This window comes from Poeciliopsis prolifica, unplaced genomic scaffold (genome assembly GCF_027474105.1).
Source record: "Poeciliopsis prolifica strain line A6 unplaced genomic scaffold, Auburn_PproV2 SCAFFOLD005, whole genome shotgun sequence".
Taxonomy (NCBI): Eukaryota; Metazoa; Chordata; class Actinopteri; order Cyprinodontiformes; family Poeciliidae; genus Poeciliopsis; species Poeciliopsis prolifica.
In genome coordinates, this window is record NW_026562380.1 from 10,047,084 (window position 1) to 10,067,276 (window position 20,193).

Sequence of the window (20,193 nt, forward strand, 5' to 3'; positions counted from 1 at the left end):
GAGACAATCTGCAAACACAATCTTCCTGTAACTTTTGCTTTCTGACCACCGTTCTATAAAGGCCAGATTTTTGTTGTTTTTATGCCATTCATATATTTTTACACCAAAGTTGTGAGTCTTCACAGCTCCTCATACCATGATAATCATTGCTGTTTCTCTAACGGCCTGTTAAGTTACACTTAGACATACTTTGGGGATTTTAGGTAACCCCTCTCTAATTAAAAGTAATTACTTTTTCAAAATTAACTGACTAAAAACACATTTACCTAACTCACTGCTCTGTGAGTCACACAATATCCACAGTTCTTGGTATATTGTTTTACGCTGCCATAGAGAACCAGGAGGAAGAGTGAGAAATGCTTTTTATTCTCTTCCTGGAACTTCCCTCTGAGTCCCATGCTGCTATAGCAAGAAAAAAAGACAGTCCACTTTTGCATTCTGACTTGGCACTTTACTGCCATTAACACAGGCCAACTCTTCTCTGGGTTGAAAATACAACACCAGAAAGCTTTTGAGTCTTTTATATACGTGTGTGATGCTGCATGAGACAACACAAGCTTCCATTTCAGTCTCTAACAGGTAATAACAACCCACAAGCTGAGTGCACCAGTGCAGAACAACACATTAAACCCTCAAGAGTCAGAAATAAACTGGGCAGCTTTCAACATTGTGATTTACTAGGTTCATTTCCCCTGGCAATCTTTCACATTTGTGCACAAGAACTGAATATTTCATAGTAACTGTTACATTGCAAAACACTGTATTGTCAAGTTGTACTATTTGAGCTTTTATCAGTTTTTTTTTGTTTGTTATTTGTGTGTGTGTGTTACAGTTGTTTTTCAGGGGTTTATGTGCATTTTATAGGCTGCAGAAAAATAAGGCTAATAATAAAATCATAGTGTCCAGACAATTCAGCAACAAAATTTAGAGGGGAGTGAGACAGGAAGCAGACTGTCTCACTCCCCTCTAACATGCAATAGTGCAGTTCTGTCAGTTTGTCATGTCATATAACTCAGTTGAGGCTATACCAGCAGGAAAATGTGTTTATGAGTGACAAACATGCACAGAAATGAAATAAATTAACAAATCCAAAATTGAGTATAAATAGATTTGTAACAGTTAAAGTTGTGATCATTCTCATCATGACTTGTTTCAGCCACTGCATTCATAAATGCAGACCTTCAGGCTTGATAATATTCTGGCTAAAGCATAACAGACTAGAGCTATTAAAAATATGTCATTTGTCTGAGATTAATTTCTGAAGCAGAAAGTCTAGAATTAAACAGAATTCACTTTGGATTCTGTGAAAAGATGTTTGCCCAGAAAAGAAACAAATCACCACCTTTGATTAGTCACTCTCTTCAGCAATATAAATCAACTTCAAAATCAGAATTTTCAAAAAAAAATATTTTTTTGGAAATTCTGATTTTATTTAATTTTATTAATTTTATTGATTTAATTAAATTCCAATTATTTTTAAAGTGCAAAGCCACATTGGCTTTAGCATCAAGAATATTGAAAAATGCACATAAGATTTGAGAGTTAAGGTCATTTAGAGTCCATCCAATCAGATAAATAATATGCAAAATGTCAATGAAGGACTCTGGACGTATAATATCCAATATTGCATCTAAGCAGTCCTCTGTGACTACAGAATTGCACACACTGGTATTACAATATCTGCAATTGACTATAATGTGCAGCTCTAAGGAACACCCTGAATAAATATGTTTCAATCAAAGCATGAATCACTGACTGGCCCTTACAAAAACACTTTAGCATTTAAAAAGTGACTTTCCAGAAGACCTTCCCTTCCAACAGAGCAGTGTGAAATATGGAGAACAATTTAATGAAGGAAGGGGACAGCTGGACTGGGATTGAGCTGGACAGAAGGAAGGCAGAAGGGCAGAGGACACAGAAGATCTGTAATGGATAGTCTAAAGCGGAGAGAGAGTCAGACAGCTGGTGCAGCTGTGATGAGCATCCAGGGTTATCACCCAGCAAATCTTCCAAACACTGCCCATTATAAGAAGCTCGGTGCAGTCATCTCTACAGTACATTTTAGTAACTATCAAAGTTTATAAATAAGTAGAAAAATTCATTAGTTGCAGAGGCAGACATTCAGTAACATCTGTGAAACACCCGATTGAAGCAACATGGACTCTGCTACAAACTTCTGACCTCTTAAACTCTTCACTCTCCCTTTTCTCCCTTTACCTCTGTGTCATTCACACCAACGGCTTTCCATTCCCAAATCACATCCTAAACCAGACTCTTCCCAAAGAGCAGGACCCTCAATTCCTGAAATGTGTCTGCATCTGTGTAGGAACATATTACAAGTCACTCTAAAGTTTTGCCGCATTGGTCAGCATCAAGTCAGTCCATTGATCACAGCCCTCGTCTCCCTAAAAGACAAGAGGAAAAGAACAAAACCTGAAAGGGGAGGGAGAAACTCAGAGAAGAAACGAGAGTGGTAGGAGGAGAGGGGGGTGTTTGACTCAGCAAATACTGAAGGTCAACGTCATCAGAGAAGGGCTTTGTCTGCAGAAGGGTATTTATTTCTTCAGTGTGGTTATTTACCTCAGTGTGTCGCCCAGCGTGCTCCTCCTGGAGGTCTGGGGGAGACAGGATGGCCGGGAGCTTTCATTCCAGGGCCTCACTCGGCTCTCCAACTCTTTCAATTTGGCCTAAATTAAAAACACACAAAGCATCATTGTTGGAGAGCTGCTTCCAAATAACACCAATTCTGCAACATTTTCATTATCATCCAGATTGAACACAAGAGGCTCTTTGTTGGGTGAAAATGAGTCGAGCATTTGGTGCTAACCGAGAAGGAAGTGAAAGCAGCTGAAAGGCTAGGAAGTACATTATGGTGATTTTCATTCACAAACAGGAAAAATAAACAAACACAGGCTACAAGTCATAGCACAGAGCTAACACAAAAGTATTTTTAACAGACTTTGTAAAACATTCCTAAAGAAATTTAAATACTGACATCATTAATTGGGGACCTTTCATCAGATAAAGTGTAGAAAGAATTATGGACTCATGCAATAATTTGCATTTTTAAACAAATATCTGTATCAGTGTCACGTCAGAAGCTGAACCTGAATCATTGACAGGAAACATGACTCCAACAAGATCAGGAAACAATGGAAACAAGTGAAAACTTCCTGAAGAAGGCAAGTGAATGGTAAACATGGCAAAACACAAAGGTAGTTGCCATTGTACTAATTTCATTTATTTAAACAGAGGTTTCATGATTAAATTATGTCTAAGAATTTTTTTAACCCACATTCAGCGATTCCAAATTATTTTCCTCTCCAACTGATGTGGCATTGATTACAAATGTTGCCATATTTGTTGTCTTTTATATTTTATGTTTTAGCAATAATGTCAAATAACTTTCTGAAAACAAGAACCAGACAAAAATACATGAAAAGAAGCCACTGAGTGAAATAACTTTAATTAATTACAGAAGTGTTTCTGTGGTTTTATGAGCTGGCTGAACTGAACAATTATTTATCAGAGCTCAACTTTTTTCTACTGTAAATGTAAATCTTCAGTGTCTTTCTCCACCCAACTATCTCTCCTTTCGGTTGGCCAATGAGGTAATTGGGCAGCTTGTTACTCCCTGACAATTGATACAATATTGATTCTTGCTCTCTCGATGCTGTTGCAGGGGTCATTTGTGCCACATTGCCTCACTGCCAAGCTGTGCTTCACAGCTGCTTGGATAGTGTGTGGCTTGGATGCAGCTGCTTAATTACAAAAAAAAAAACCCTAAAAAAACAACTGAGCATGAAGCACTTTACGGATTTTTCTTGAGCTAATCTGAAGAATGTATGAGATGAGGAGGTGTGTTGCCAAAGACTGTGAAAAAGGTCGGCAACCTCTGCACACTATGAGCCTCAACTTCTGCTGAACCTGCTCTGACTTTACAGGTCAAGAGATTCTGTCGTTCCCAACCACTTCCACTTTGTTATACCATTAGGCGTGCACTGACGATTGCAGTTTTCTGGTCAGTCATTGATCACAAATAAAAAAACAAATGACTTGTTGATTTTGAGTTTGCCCCATACCAATTAATTTATCTGAAATGTCACTAAATATACAATGTTGCAAGTTGGAAACAGTGGGATTATTAACTGTGCACATGCCGATGCAAAGCAAAAGGGGACTTTAGCTAATTTACAAAACCTTTGGTATTGGTACATAAGTCCGGCAGATATAATTGGTTTCTTCCCTAAATACCACAAGCACTGAAATTTCGTAGTCAGTAAATTTCAGCAAATAAATGAAACAAATTTTTTTCATCCTTACTTGACTTTTTTTTATTGTGAATTGTGTCTGGTCTTGCTATCAATATATTTCACTGGAGGCAACCACATATTAAAGCAAAAATAAGATCTGAGCGATTAGATGATTGTCTCAGACCAGATTTGATACAGACACGATGCACCAACATTATTTTGAAACATGGTCCACCTGGAGTTGGAGGAGGGAAGTGGGGGCATTAATCCTGGTGGGGGCAAGTCTGTCCAGAGGGAGTCGGGTCTCATCGTGGGTCAAATCTGTAACTTAACAGATACGTGACCCTCTTTAAGTTTCACTAATATAAGCAATACAGACAGTAATGATGATGCTAATGCACACAATAATTTCTTTAAAAGTTATTTAGAAATACAATATGGAGAATATGGAGAGGCATATGTGCACAGACCTTGACTCAACTTCATCTTTTAATTCTTTTTAATATTGATAAAACCCTGAAAGGCCAGGAAATATGTGAGGATTTACAGTCTTTTCTGTTACGCAAGCAGGCGCACACACTACCTTCATTTCTCATCTTCTAATCAGAAGATGGGATCTCACTTTCCATGATGGACGGATACAACCCTATGGGAGCAGATTAGATTGAGATTATAATCCACTATATCTCCCCCTGGATAGATTACACCCCGACTGCAGCATATGTCCTCACGGCTGGGATGACCCTTTATGTCGAGGCGATGAGACAATGATTCAGAAGTGCTGCTCCCACAGGATAATGTAACCAAGGAAGTCATTAAAGACTGAATTTCTGGCTTAATGGACTCAATTTGTAAATCAGACAGATTCTTACTTACAGTTTTGGGGGGAATGGCTCCAAAGTGTTTCCCTGTGCTGAAAAGCTACAACTCTGATGAGGAACAACACCAATAAAACCCACATACTAAAAAAAGTGTTGCTTAATCTCCGCCATCGAGACACTAGGAGAGTGAAACAAGCTTCCAGATCAGTCCAAAACAAACTCTGTATCAGCCCATTCCCTTTTTAATAAATTTATTCATAAAAACATTGTCTAATGATATGAATAGTAATACTACTTGCATACTAAATGGTGAAAAATGTGTATGCCACCAATTCCCCTGGAAATGGGGAATTGGGTCTGTTAACATTAACACAGACATTTATTGAAAACAGCAATTTTGTTGTAAGCAAAAATTTGATGTAAGCAGTTAGATTAGATATAGGAAGAACATATATATTATAATAAAGCATGGTGTCTCTTCCAATGGTACAATGAAGTAAATATTATTTATACCATTTAATATTTATATACTGCAGTTTACAGAAAAAAATTCACAAAGCGCTTGACAAGCATGTACAAATCCATGATGACATTAGTAATTTAATTAAAGCACAGTTAAAAATACAAAAAAACAAATGTAATAATACAGATCAATTATTTGTCATTATATTTTGACACAGAGACAGATTTAACAGCCCCATGTTCCACACAGAAGTAAAACCAAAGACACACAATACAAAAAAAATTGCTAAATGTAATTCATAAACAAATAAGCTATTATCTGACAATATTGGAAATATGTAATTGACATTTTTTCCTGAACAATAAATATATTTTGTATAATAACAGGTGTATGAAGGTTTTGCTTATGTTCATAGCTAAATAACATGTGAAAAGTTGAGTAAAAATCTTTACAGTTGCTGTTGTCATTTTTCAAAAATAATAATAAAAAAGACGAGAGCTGTTTTGTTGCAGTAATGTGTCCTGCATGATGGTTGGCCCACTTTCCTGCTTGCTTTCTGTGTGCAAGTACACAAACTTAAAACATAATTTGCCACTTCAATTTCTGGCTTTTATTCAGCTGGGATTTGGCTACAGACAACATCAGAGCCACGAAAAGCAGAGTGGAGCAGTGACAAACGACAGCCTCTCCTCTGATCCTCAGAGAGGAAGGAAAATAGAGAGAGAAAGAGAGAGAGAGAGTTGGCTCCACTACAGAAAACAAGGTTTAATCACTGACCTCTACACTTACAACAGAAGACAAATAGCCATGATTAATGAGCAGCATTCATCATACAGGTTAAGAAAAGAACAATGTGAACTGTGTTTGCCCGTGCTGCTCTGACGGATCTGCCTGCTGCATGTTTAAACTCCTGTCTTGTTAGCTTTCTCCTCACCTCTGATGTAGAAAGTCCTGTCAGTGCAGATCTAATATTTCTTCACTAGAGGGCAGCCTGCCTAAACCTGCTCACCATCCTCTTAACGCATCTGATACGTTGACCTTATAGAAATATCTGGTCAGATAATGCAAAGTACTGTCTATGAGATATCAAGGGCTTGGCATTCATTATATATGTATATATACATTATGAATGTATATATAATCCATCCAGGATTATATATGTGGAACATCTATGATATAAACAGAATTCATAAATGAACAAAATGTATGTTTCATCAAAAACGTACTTGCAGATAATTTACTTCACTCAAACACACAAAACGTACTTCAGATTAATGAAGATTTATATCTATAAACATCAAGGACAGACTGTGAAAATATTCATATATCAATGCTAATGTTGTTAATATAACTGCACAATTTAAGTAAGTATTCTGAGGAGCAGCAACATTAAAAATCTCTATCTTGGTGTGCCTCAAATTGTCATTTACAGAATCTGAAATCAGTGTCAAAACTTCAGCTGAACTAACTTTTGGCAAAAGTAAAAAAGGCAATGATTTTTTAATTTTTTCACAAAAATCCATTTAGCCAAAAACAGTCACCTACACTATGATTTTTATTTTTAGGACGGTGCCAATATGCTCATCAGATTTTATGTGATGAGAATCAAAATCTGAACAGTACCTGGTAACACTGTTAAAATACAAAAGTGTATCGGCAACCGTTTTTAATCTTTAGTTTGATGAATCGCAACAATAAAATAATCTGTAATCAAACTTCTCCACTTTCTTTTATTGAGCACTTCATCTTTCTATTGAAATCAAGTGACATTCCACTCAGACTCAGAGTCGTCTTTCCCAAAGTTCAAGTTAGCCCACAGGAAATCCGGAAGTAGCAGCAACAGAGCCAAACTTATTCCTGCAACCAACCTTCAGAGAAGCAGCTCCAGCAGAAATCGCTTAAATTATGCATTTGCATGTTTACTGCCAACCCACGAAAAGTGAAGGGGTTTTATTGTAGCTTTTGCTGTGTTGATAACAGCCGGGGTGCCAGCTGACCATATAGATGAAAAAGAAGTGAGTTGAGAATAATTAAGAAATCAAACAAAGACAGCAGGAGCATTTTTCATTTTTATTTTCCAGCCCTTAAATCACTGCCAGAGCCAAAAGTTTTGTCTCATCTTTAGTCTTTTTCAGACTGCCTCTGCTGTTGTAACAATTTGTCAGTCTGGAGGACGCGGATAATTTCTATTCATTTCCCGCTCTTTGTCTCCTCTCTTTATTTTAGCCTTTCGTCATAATTTCAAACCCATTTCTTCGCACAGAGAGCTTTGTCTTAGCGGAAAAAACAACATGCTCTTGCCACCGCAGCGCAGGCAGGGGGCCAGCTGCACCAAAAATATAGTATATTCAAACTTTGATAAATTCTAAGAGGGCTGCTGCTATAGAGCCAGACATTAGCCTCAAAAACAGAAAGGTTCTAACTTTATCTGATGAAAACATCGAAACCTCTTAAGAAACTGTGTGTAAAACATACAGTATTCCCCAAATCTATAGTTTATTTCCAAATTCTGGTTTTGTAAAAGCAAAGTCAACAGTGTCTTTCCACATTTGACCACACAGGAGCAGTCCTATGAATGCTCACATGTTCATGAATCGATCCTTCAGGAATCATTCAGAAAGCGAGAAAGTTGGAGGGAATTGCATAACTTCCCAATCAGAATTATTTTCAATTGTGGATTTTGTTAACTTGCATAGAGGAATAGAAAAACAACTCATATATTCTGAGAACATTTATGCACTTGTTTGAGACCAAAGCAGCAATACTTCAGAAGATGTGAAGCTGTATCTGTGATCTGTTTCAGAGCAGATTAGGTTTCTAGAGTAAGTTAACGTAGTGACACAGAAACATAAGAAATGAAAAAGGGTTGAAAATGGTCTGGCCATCAGATATTCGCTGCATTTCTACTCATGATACTGAATATTCTGAATTGAACCTGGAGGTTAGTCCAATAAACTACTGATCAGATTTATAGTACCATTTTAAGGAATCTTTAATATTAAGGGTCATTAAGTCAGATCTCTTGAAGCCCAAATAAACATCATAAATGGCTGCGTGTGCTTGATTTGATGAAATCATGTCACTCGGTATGATATAACCTGGTGACATGCACCATCTGAGATATCAGATCAGAGATATAATCACAGCCAGCGTGATTCACAATTTACAGGAAATTTTAAATTTCATAATCTAATTTATGTTGATTGGGAAAAATTAGAGGGGTGTGTGTGTGTGCTTGGGGGGGTTGGGAGTGTGTATAATATAAAAAAAAAACTGATCGCATAATTAATAGTTAATTGGAACATATTCATTAACACAATGCATTCTCTTTGTATAAGGCCTTTATTTGTCATCAGAGGGAACAATAATCAAGAACAACAACCTCCTCCACAATAAGAAAGCGAGCCAGTCATCTTTAACTGTACCATGAAAGAGAACAAAAGGAGGATGGCCATTAATATGCAAATGTAAGCCCAAAACAAACAAGAGTAGAAAGGACAAGGAAGATAAAGAGACTAATTTAGTCCCCAGAAGACGAGTTCCTGTTTGTTGTAGCATAAACTAAGCAGAATGGAGGCAGCTCCTTTTACCTCACCATCTCTGTTACACACAGCCAGGTAATATGCTGGTGTGTGATCTTGTTTTGCTCAGTGGCAAAGGTCAGCACACTCACATTTAGGTGACAGCCTGCATTCACACCAGCGGGGTACATTCATAAATATATATGTGTGTAAGTGTGTGCAGAGCTAATGCAGACTGACATGAAGACTGACATAGATGCTGAGCTCTGCTGCATTGGGCCAAGCAGTCTAACCCAACATCAGGGATAAACTATAAATAGATCATCTGATCCAGCCACAACTCCCACCTCACCCCCAACAATTCGCTATCTTTTCTTTTTCCTCTTGCTCTGTCTTTTCCATCAGATTCATCTGCACTTTATTACCACATCTGGGAATAAAGTCTGCATTTGTTGACTGATCCTCTCAGTTCCTGACGTCTGTTCCTCTACTCAACAATTCCCACCACAATCAGCCTGCTTCTGTCTCCTGCTTCTTCAAATTTCTGTTTTGTAGAAAGATGAAAGTCTAAAATGCGGGAATAACAAATAGGCCGCAACAATCTTCCTCCTTCTCTTTAAAGATTATGAGTGTGGGGTTGGGGAAAAAAATGGGGGGAGATAGGCTAGTTAAAGGGGGGAGGCAGAAGGGGAGCTGGAGTTATGTAAGTGAGGCTAATCCCCTCCCAACCCTGCATGGTTAATGAGACAGGATGACACTGGCCTCATTTCATCTGCTCATCCCTGCATCTGCCGCCGCTTTTTCTGCCCCTCCAAAATGCTCGGTCTGCACCTTAATCTTCCTGTTTGATCTTTGACAGCAGACGAGCGCTATAGTTTAAATTCTGCACACCAGTAATTCCTGGTATGGCGGCAATAGGTGCAGCACATGAGCATTACATAAGACATAGTTTAACTGTGAAATCTCAGATCTTCTATTCCTCTTGTCAACGTTGGGTTTTTCAAAGCACCACTGGACAACATGGAAATGAAGAACGTAGGCAAAGTCATGTTTACTTTTTCAACAATCCGGTTACAAAAAGAAACTTCACTTACACTGACTTTAAATATTTTATATAGTCTGGAATATTTTAAAACAACAAAGGTTCAAAAACATTTCCAGGTCAGACTTCTACACTTTTTCCAAGCCAAACCTCCCACTGTTCACCTTCCTTTTAAAACATTTGTCACATTTGAATAATAATAAAAATAAAAAAATACATTAATGGTAGATCATTTTACAGTGGTCAGACTTTAAGCGTGGACAGATAGACAAATGAAACAAATGGATGAACGTAAGATAGATTAAATCTCTAGAAAGATTAAACGTTAAATTTTCCCTTTGGGAAAAACTTAAATTCTATAGTTTTCCACAGTTGCTTATTCTGCTTAGGATCCCTGCTTAAAGTTGAAGCACCAATAATAACTCATTAAATTAAATCACCTGAATCAATTATTACTAATTGAGTAAATAAAATTGTGCTGAAATGTGCAAAGTTTGGAGAAGGTGAAGACTTTAACGTCTTACACACAAATGATCACATGACCTCAGGTAAAGATCCAATAATTCGTCCTCATTTCTTTTGGATTACAAGTTTTTTTTTCTTGTCTATTCTTATAGGCTTTACATGACAGCCAATTTCAGCAGACATTTGTCTCGAGGATTCACCAGGATGTCAAAGATTGTTTTCTGTCCGTTACTGATCAAAACCTAGTGATGGAAATCTTCTCTAAGATTGATCAACAGTATACTATGAATATGGATGTCAAAAACTGAGGCGTGCTCCACCCTGAGGAATTTAGAGCAAGAAATCTGACCTTTATGAAGCCAGACATGTTAATCTGTAGAGATGTGTTTAATACTGGGCCAGAAATCAATGCGACAAGAATACCGTATCAGTTTGAAATAGGAAATCTTGTTTTCAAGAATAGGGTGCAGAGACTGTGATCGATTGCAGGTAAATGATTCATGAAAAGGTTTTAATAAATTTATGTGCAGCATTAATCAAACATATTTCACTTTTTGAGGCTGAAAACCAGATTTATATGCAAGATAAATGTAGATACTTGTTTGGAGAATGTATTCTGCAGTAGAGGCTGAGAAAAACATCATCACACAAGAGAAAACAATGTTAAATCTTCCTTCAAATCTTTATCTCGCAGTACTCCAAATATTGACATGATTCCGATTAAAATTGCTCTGTCATTGTTTTTGGGAGACCTGTTTTGACAAAGGAAGCTGGTCCTTTCTTTATTAAATCTGCCTCTATTTGAATTTTCCAGACTTCTGAGGAGGGACACAAATGCCTCCCCAACTGTAAAAACTGGAGATGCTCCAAACACACATTGTACTGAGGGTGATGTTAATCTCGGCTAACAATCTGTTACACTGTCACACATGTTTACACAGTTGTTTGCTGTCACTTTAATGTGCAGCGTTTTGCTGTTAAAGCTTTAAAGAGAAAGATGATATGCTGCGGAGCAGCGCTGCTTTCTGTCCTACACAGTGTTAATAAGAGTTAAATCTTGTTCATGCCTTTGCTTAGCTGTTGACACTGGAAAATTTAGATAGTTTTCAAGTCAATCAAACATTTACAAATAATTATTCCCTCCATGTCTATATTGAATCGTGCATATGCTTGTAAAATCCAACGTGATTTCAGAGTTCTGGCGCGAGCCACCGTGCACAAGGACAGAAACAGGGGAGAGTAAAGCAGATCTTGGTCTTCTGTCACACATGCAACCACAGCAATCAATTGTTGGAAACATCTTCTGAGAATTTAAATAAGGACACAGAAAGAAAACCTCAGCCAGACAGCAGAGGTGCTCTCGACAGCAAACGCACCACGGCTACCATGCAGTTTGTGAAAACAACACTCTTCGGTGTGGAAGTCGTTACTGTCTATCACAGCCTAAAGTGCAAACCTGTTTTACAGCAACTCCTTCCTCACACTCTGCTCCCGATGGAAATAATTATTGACTACTCTGGCAGAAAGGGAAGTAAATTAAAGTACTTTTTGGTATTGGTATTTACTGTTCACCACATTTTGTTTAATAAAGAGGCTCTTATTTGAAAAAAAAAACAAAAAACTAAATAGATGAAAAAACAAAAGTTATGAAAAAAAGCCCCATGTGTCCAGCAAGGCCATTCCTGGCACTCAGATACCCCCCTCTCTCCTCCAGGTCAGACAGGACGCTCCACTAAACTTTGACCCATTTCTGTTTACGACAGTCTGGGCCCCAAGCCGGCAGGTGGGAGGGGGACGCTGACATCCCAAAGACACCAACCTTCATGCTGATCAGAGCAGTTAACAATAGTAATAATAATAAATATAAAAAAAAGCTGGAGGAGGCCTGAAGGAGTCTGTGGATTAAATACAGGAAGACTGGACTCTTTGTTTCATATACTGCTTTTAATATTCAGCAGGGCACACACACTCACATTCTGTATGTCTCAAGTTGTGGACCTGATTTCACTTTTCTGCTGATGCACTGAATGCAAACTCTGTTCTTTTCTTCTCTTCCATCTGTCTTGTCGCTCACTTCCAAGAAATCTTATTCACCAGAAGGATGCAATTCTCTGGAACCAATTCTCAGCAGCACAATGCAGAGGAGACAAAAGCACACAACACCTTCAAGGCTGAGGCTCCGAAAGTCTGAGCCGACCTGAGCTGACAACAAGCAAAAGCTTCACTTCACACAGTCAAAATCTGACGAATGTTTTCATAAGCAGAACAAATTCCTGACCAGCTGGAAGATTCAGAAGACATGAGAACCAGATCAGTCCAGGGAGTGATGGAGGAGGTGGGGAGGCGGGTAGGTTACTGAGATCTGGGACTACATCCCAGAGGTTCCCAGAAGATTTCTGGGAATGTAGACAATCCAGCATGTGTGAGGAGAAAAAAAACGATTGCAGTCGCAGATGATGAGTCGAGACATCTGTCACTGATTAAGAAGGAGGGATTGACCCCATGATCACACCAAAGAGATACAGTCTGCAGAGGCACACTGGGGTCAGAATCTAAACTCTTTCTCATGGTCAATGCTACCCAAGCCACCCCAGAACCCCCCTCGTCCTCCCGCCCCCTGCAAACCCACATGCACCACAGATCCTTTTATCTTGAGGCAACGCTACTACAGTTTACCAAAGCTTGTCAGCTGACACATTAAGGGGGCAGGGGGGTGAAGTTATATGTTCTGCAGTGGGGTCAGCTGGCAGATGCATCCTCCAAGCTGGTTTCACCCTTATGAGCAAAACCACATTCAAAGAAGTATGCTGGCCAAAAGAGAGGAAATCCAACCTTCACATCAAAAACCTAAACATTTATTGTATTGCTTATTATTTATCATGGTAAATTTCATGTCATGATAATATATTGATTGCAATAAATTCCAATTAATAATGTCTAAAAAGCCCTAAAACAGGTCCATATTATCAGGATTTTTTATTTTTACTATTTTCCCCATTATTTGTTCAATAAAGGTGCAAAAATAAATATTGATAAATGTGAAAATATGATTAAATGCACGTACTGTGTGCATTTTAGTGAAACAAATCTCACGTTTTTACATGAGTGGTGTCCTAACAATGCATATTACATTTGTGTTTCTGGGGCTATGATAGTGGTGTTATGCAGACACAGTCATACAATGACCTAATAAAGAGTAACAAATAGTTCTTATTGTCACTTTCATCATTACCACAATGGTAAAGACCCACCCACCCATACGTCCATTCATCCATCCATACCTTTGTACCTAGTGGGGTTGGGAGAGGTGTTGGAGCCTATTTCTAGCGAAAGGTTTGGGTAAGAGGTGGGGTACCAACAGAAAAGTCGTGATATAATTTTAAGTCCACCTCGCCTGCTCCTAGTCTCAACCCATCTCAGTGTTTTAAAATTTCCCAGCTCAGATCCTCTGGGATTGGCTTTATGAAGAAAACTTGTATCTACAAATGTCTTTAAAAAAATCATTAAATTTCTACTAATCCAAAGCAGCAATGAGCTTTTAAATTGGATCAATAACTCGTGTTTTGTTTCTCTCACTGGGACAAATTAAGTTTCCAATAGAGAAAGAAACAACAGACAACAACTTAATCAATTGTTCTCACTTTTGTGAAGGCGACAAACTTTATTTGTTCTGCTACTCCTCACTATCTCTTCTCTGAGTTCAAAATAAAAACAGTCTAGGCCAAATGTATAAAACCACTAGCAATAAAAATATGTAATTCCTGCAGCTGCAGGACATTACCTCTCAAATCGTTCATGTGCCACCAGGCAATGAGCCTCAGTTCTGGACTTTACACTGGTGTCATCCATCAACTGTGAGCGTATCGTGTGTGTGGTCTGCTGTTTCAGCACTGGCCTCTTTGGTTCCCATACATCAGCCTCCTGACAGAAGTGAAGTGACATCTTGTGACATATGAGGCCACTTTTTCTGTGCTGCTGAAAGAACCAGAGCGAAACAGAGAAAGAAAGCTAGCTGGATAAATGCGATGATAGCCCTTACCACACAGAACAGAATTTTATTACACTTTTTTGTTTTGCAAGTGAAATATATTGAGGACTGCTGTCCAGAAATTAGGTGACAGTACAAGTTACTAAAATCTTACGGGTGTGGTGATTAAATGCAGAACTGTTGAGCAAACAGAGTTTGATTGGCCTGCTAATGGATGTTTGGAGCATTTGGCAGGCTGCAACACTCCTGGTTAATGTGATCTGAGGTAAAGCTCTGCCCACTGATATTCATTAAATCCAGAAAACTCTACTCTGCATTGATTTCTTCTCTTCTTACATATTGTAAGAGGGCTTTCATTCCCATCTCTGGTCAGCATGAAAACTATCAGACTGCAACAGCAATTCAATTGAACTCCAGTTTGCCTTGAAAAGCGAAAGCAAAAAGTCTGCAAAACAAGGTCTAAACGACAAGTATGAGGAACGAGCTAAAATCTAAAGTCATTGTCCCACAAAAAATCTGTTATGACCCAATTTTGGTGAGCCAGAGTGAACAGAAGCATTGGTTTGTTGTTCTTAGCTGACATGGGTAAATACCAGTCCGTTATATAATTTTTTCTTATGTCTCACTTTGCACTATTATTACAGTTCAATCAGAGATTTTATGAAAAACAGAGAGATAACAGCACTAATGCAGCTCAGATGGCAGAACTATTTGCAGACATTCCCCCTGTTGTGTTCATTACTGATTTGTGCTCACCAGCATGGCAGAACCATTTAACAGAAATATGGAGATTTTTTAATTTGTAGTCTCCAAATTGGTGCACAATCACAGAATTCAAAGCACTCAGATTTATTTTTGCTCCAATTTATGCAAACGCTATCAAGTTATCTGCTGAACACCACGTACTGTTCCAAATAATCATACATGCCAGAAAGTTCAGAAGCGATATGCAGACTTGGACAGACCACAGCATCAGGGATTATCCCCCAGAAGTACCAAGCTCTGTTGAATTTCCTGCAGCAAAACGTCTAAGCCTTCTCATCTCAAGCATACCCAGCAAACACATTACAAACTGTTCAGAATGATCTCTTGCCACACACAGCCTCCAATTTAAGCATTCATACGTTTTGTTTTCCTGCTTCACTGGCATCCAGTTTGCATTAAGACAAGAAGGATCCTGCAGAAGTCCATCAGGGAAAGGTCTACAACTTGCTAACATAAGGACCCAAAGACCTTCAGTCTGTATGTCTCTTAAAATTTTGTTAATTCTATAAAAAATATAAAAATAGTTGAGGAGTATGGGAATGTAACAAGCAGATCACAGTTTTCTTCTCTTTAACTCCTTTGCAGATCTGAGCTGACCTCTTTCATATTAATTTTTAAGATGCCTATACATATTCATTACTAAAACAAATGCTGGTTTGTTGAAGCAGGACTGGCAGAGCAGCATTTAAAAATGAACGGCATTGTAGAACACCTGAGAACTCATTTCACTCAGCTTTACAAGGCTATCTGTGCTTAGGTGCTCGCTGAGTGAACAATGACTTATATAAGCAGACCTCTTTAGAAAGCTGAAGAAATAGTTGAAGGACAGACTTTGAAAATTGCTGAAAACATTGTGAAAGCACTGAGTGCAAAGTCATTAGTGTTGCTGGTGTAGTGGTTGTTTAGGAGAGACCTTTGAAAGCAGAAAAAAGTAAAAGGTCACTGCAAGCCTAGGCGGCTACTAATTACAGTTCGACACACAAGGGCAATCTTTATGCTTATTTCTGTGCGTGTGTATGTGTGTCTAAATGACAACTTGAACTCTTCATTGTGTCTCATTTCAATGACCTGACATCAAACTTATGTAAACCTCAACGAAACAGTCTTTGTTGGATCAATGATAAGAATCTCCATTGCTAAAACTATGCTATTTCCATATCTCATTACAAACTGAATTAGAGATGCTAGATCCATTTTCTGGTCAGTGAATGTACCACACAAGTACTTTGAGGTCACAGAAACAACAACTCTTTTCCATGCAGATACTAAGAGTTGAGCACTCACAAGTCACAAGTGTTTGATGCAGAGAAAGCACAGAAAAATAATAAAGGTATTTAAAAGGAATATTATGTCCTAGTGCATCCCACAGCATGTATTTCAGCTGTGAGAGATCAAGAGAAAGTGAGACTTCAGCATAACAGGAAGGCTAAACAGAGTACAGGAAAGTCACTTGGTTTTATCCTCCTAAGTTTTCTTTTTTTCGGTCATGGAAAAAATGCTGGCAGCCTTTTGTAAATCTCAGAATTAAGATAAGGATCAACAACCTTCACAAAGTAAGAATATGAATCAGCAAGAATATGAATTCTGCAAACATTTTGACTTTATTTTGAAAATTGAAACTCCTGTTCCAAAGTGTGATTTAAGACTCTTTGACTCCTATTAAACAGAAATAGAATCTGTATCAGCAAGTCTGAAATTTTAAAAAAATCAATATCGGAAATTGGCCACAAAATTCTGATCAGCGTATTTCAGAATAGTAACGTAATCTAGTATGAAAAAGTTACATTACACTGCACAAAAGAAGGAACCAAAGCTCCTATGATGCTTCCCAACAGAAGTTTTATGTTCTTCCTCACCTGAGCCTAAAGAAAAGTTTCATAACGGTTTGAAGTGCTAGCCCATTGCTTAATGCATTTAATTCAAACCAAAAAACACAATCACCATGACTGCTGCTGATAAAACAGTTGTGTATTCTTACACTCAAATAGATGAATGGACATTTTTTTAAGTGAGACTTTTAGGTGTGTGTCAGATGGCTGTCAGTTTATGTCTCAGTCTAATTTGGGTTATGATGTCTGCTGTCTCATGAAAGATTTCACTCCATGTATTGCATAAGATTGCCTCTGAACAAGCAGATGTACCCATGTGTGTGTGATTTTCAAATTTAATTATTTTATGGGCAAATTAGATCACGAAAGTTGTTCCGGCACAGATTCATTGTCACGTTTTGGCAAAACGTGCACCAGCTGTGACTGCAAGCGTTTAGATTGCCAAGACTATGAAAGCATGTGCGAAGAGGAAGGAAGGTTTGTTTATTCATTGAGTTACAAGAAGGAAGAATAAAACAAAAAGTTGTGTCATGATTTCCAGATAATTTTGAGCATGAACTTGGTGATGTTCTTCCCAAAGCACGTCACATGTCACACCCCTCAGGGCTTCTGATTAAAATTATTTCTCAGCACCCCCCCCCCCACCCACCCGTTTTCTGTGCGCTAGGATGTCCTGTGGTGACAGGGCAGGATGATGTACGGTTTTGCTGCGAGCAGACGTGATGCTCTGGAGCTGTAAAAATACAGTTCTGAAAAAGATGGGCGCACAGATGCCTGCAGAGCATTTTTACAAACTTGCAGTATGCATGCATGCATGGATGCCTTTATGTGCAGTGACCCTAATGTTTGCATTCAGCTTAAAGCTGTGACATCACCACATCCAACCCATTAATCATCTGCAAAAGGGGAGTTCACTACATATGGAAAGAGAGGGAGAGGGAGCAAGAGAGCCTGCTGCTCCTGCAGGAATTATTTATGACCCAATCAGAACCGGGCTGTTTCCAATTCAACTTAAAACCAATCCATAAATTTAAGGGAGACAGTGGACGTATTGAACAGCTATGTCTTGTTCAACTTTTTCTTTCCATGACATGTCATTCCGTTTTCTTCTGTCTTCATTGTGTAACAAAAGCAGCTGCAGAGGTTAAGAGCAGGAATGGGATGACAATTTAAGTGTTTTCCAAATGCACCGTGTATGCGTGCGCATGCGTGTGTGCGTTGAAGGCAGAGAATAAGTATTGCCCTGTTATCACCATCCCAGCTGTTTGAGTGAATGCCTATTGCAACTGGTGCACACCCTCACTTTCTCTCTCTCTCTCTCTCACACACACACACACACACAAAGTAGGACTCTTTAGGGCAAAGGAAGTGAGTTCAGTTCTGGAAAAACTTGGGGAAACTGGAAAACTGTTTATTTTTGCAGAGTGGATTAAGTCTCAGATTTATTTAAATCAGACTACTGCTGATCACACAGTAGTCTGATTATGGTACTAAAGTGCCATTATCAACCTTTTCATGTCAGAACATGCCTTCTGCAAATATAACCAAACTCCACAAGTTCAGTGCTTATTTTGGTGCGATCCAAGTGATAATACATAATAAATCCGAGAGGGAAAAAAATGCTTAATGAAAACTTAATAACTGAACCTTCCTCCACTACCAAAACACACAAGAGCGCCTCAATCAGCGTGATACTCACTCGAGTCAGAATGTTCTTGACTAGCAGTCCGTCCGACAGTGAATGTCCTCAGCCTGCGTCCGGTGGACATAAACAACTTTTCTTCCGAAACAGCAACAGCGCTAAGAGCCACGGACTGTCCTCCTGGCTCGGTGCTCGAGTTCTGCTCCTCGTCACCAGAACCTCGTCCAGTCCTCGCGCAGCAGATCCGAACCCACTGAACGCCTCCTGGTGGCTCGCGGCTCCGCTCTCGCTCGGAGTGCGTTTGGTTCGGTCACCGTCAGAGCCCGGTCCGCTGCTCTGTTCGTTCTGGGAAGGCAGGCGGCGCTTTCCTGAGCACCGACAGACTTTGCTGCTCGTCCACAAAGGTTCAGCAGAGGAAGGAAGGGCAGGGGCTCAGATGGAGGGGAGAGCTTTTATTTTTCAGCTCCTCGCGGTGGCATGTTTATGACTTCTAAGCATCAGAGCTGAATGCTGATGCTCTTCTCTGTGCTCTTGGGAATAGTAAAATGTGTTTTCATAGCAACTTTTATTATAATCCAAATACAATTTAGATTTAGTTGGATTTGTTTGTTTGTTCTGCACAGCAGAGTCCACAGTACTCAAACTGAGTTGGGGGATTTCCAAAGTTCTGGGTCCAGGGACCATATGGACACATAAATGTAATGTAGATAGTGGTGCCTTCCTAGTTGTATTAAAGTCACATTAATTTGACAAAAAAAAAAAAAATTATTCCTAATTGTCTCCTTTTATTCTCACTATATACTGCTTAACCTTATGACCTCCTGTGACATCAGTAATTAGGTGTTCAGCATGATTCAAAAAATTCAATTTTGGAAAATTGCATGTGGAAATGCATCATTTCTTTTTCATTGCTTTGACCCTGCTTCAATTATACACTTGCTGAAAAGGAAACACATTTCTGGCTATGTTTCTTGAATGTATTTGTATCTGTTTAGTTTATTTAAATGGATTTTTGTGACATTAATTAGGATTTTTTTTTTCTACTGTATAGAAGGAATATCCCCAAAACCCTGGTCTAAATAATTTACGACTAAAACTGGATAAAAATGAAAAGTATTCATTATCATTTAAGATTAAACCCGTAAAAGCCTTAAATCAGTCAGTTAGCCACTTCTGTGAACCTCTGCTCCAATCTGGTAACAAACTTCAGAAACTCAATATAGGGTCCCTCTGTTCATCACAATACACCACCACCTGCCTGATTCGTCAGTGAAAGATGATCTTCAGATAGGCTTCGGAGAGCTAATTTGTGAGAAGAAAGTATGGCTCAGTTTTCATGAGGTCTTTATTTGGAAAAATCCCTGAAACAGCTGCCAACGTTTGTGTGTACTAAAGGCGGGCAAG

The 20,193-nt window shown here is 38.7% G+C and overlaps 1 protein-coding gene across 1 annotated transcript in view; it reads right to left on the reverse strand.

The window, feature by feature from the left end:
* LOC129359760 (leucine zipper putative tumor suppressor 2 homolog) overlaps positions 1–19,162 on the reverse strand; it is a 42,392-nt gene extending 23,230 nt beyond the window's left edge. Inside the window, exons 1-2 of the mRNA XM_055029622.1 lie at positions 18,847–19,162; positions 2,581–2,687 (exon numbers count right to left, since the gene is read on the reverse strand). The gene's annotated coding sequence lies outside the window, so the exon portion shown is untranslated. The remainder of the gene's footprint in view (positions 1–2,580; positions 2,688–18,846) is intronic.
* Positions 19,163–20,193: the final 1,031 nt, after the last annotated feature.